A 1,315-nucleotide genomic window follows, 5' to 3' on the forward strand; every position below is an offset into this window, starting at 1 on the left:
GGTCCGGGTTGGGGATTCGAACCCGCCACCTTAGGTGTACATGGCTGGCGCCTTAGCCAGTTGAGCTATAGGCGCCGAGCCCCAAAGTCATCTCTTAAAAACACAGATTCCCAGACCTCACCTCAGCTTCACTCTCTACAACTGGGCCCTAAGAGTGTGAATTTTTTAATTTCCTTAGGTGATTTTAATGCAGCCAGATGGCAGGCAAGCCTAGAAACGAGTACCCAGGATATGTGAACTCCCTCCTTACCCCATTGCCACAAGGGGACAAACCACTACTCTCTCCATGTCCACACATGTGAGCAGCACTTCAGCTATGGTCCACCCTCTGCTCCAAGTCCATTTCAGACTTCCTCTCCCATACCATATGAACACTGTCTTCTTTTGACCTGGGCTCACTTCTTTCTGAGCAGGTGGAGCATGGGGAGGCAGAAGTCCCAAGAGCTGCTCATTACACCTCTCTCATCTGAGACACACACACACACCCCTTGCTCTGAACCTGGCATCCCCAGGCAAGAGCTCTGAGTCAGGTAGACAGGAGCTGCTATCCCCACTCATGCACTGGCAGTGGTGGAGTGGGGGGCGGCAAGCAAGAGCAAGACTTGGATTCCTGGGACCTGCCTTCTCCTCCCACCTCTGTCCCAGCAGCGCCCCTCTCAGTGAGTGTTCCTCATTCCAACACAATGTGTGAGTTCAGCACTATGACTAGTGTGACTACACCACCAGGGTGTCAGAATGCCAAGGCTACACTGAGTTTAGGGATGGGGCCTTTGAGAAGCTAAAAATATGTCACATAATTTGAAAGTGTTTTAGGTTGTCCCCTTTTCTTTCTTTCTTTTTTGGAAATAGTCTTACTCTGTTGCCCAGGCTAGAGTGCCATGGCAACGTCATATCTCATAGCAACCTCAAACTCCTGGGATCAAATGATCCTCTTGCCTCAGCCTCCTGAGTAGTTGGAACTATAGACACCTACCACCACACTCAGTTAATTTTTCTATTTTTAGTAGAAACAGGGTCTTCTTGCTCTTGCTCAGGCAGGTCTTGAACTCTCAAGCTTAAGGGATCCTCCTGCGTTGGCCTCTCAGAGTGTTAGGATTATAGGCATTAGCAGTGAGGCCCAGCCGGTTGTCCCTTTTTCTTGGGACCAAAACTTTGTACATTTATGATGGAGAGTTAAGTCCTGGCATGGAGACTAAGAGGCTGGAAAAGCAGATTGGAAAAGGGAATTCAGAAGCTCAGTTCATGTCCCTGTCCACTCAAGATCAAACATGTATGGAGTTCTTCTGAGTTGTTTTTTCTTTTCTTTTCTTTCTTT

Source organism: Otolemur garnettii, unplaced genomic scaffold (genome assembly GCF_000181295.1).
Source record: "Otolemur garnettii isolate 467f Iridium unplaced genomic scaffold, OtoGar3 scaffold00092, whole genome shotgun sequence".
In the NCBI taxonomy this organism is placed as follows: Eukaryota; Metazoa; Chordata; class Mammalia; order Primates; family Galagidae; genus Otolemur; species Otolemur garnettii.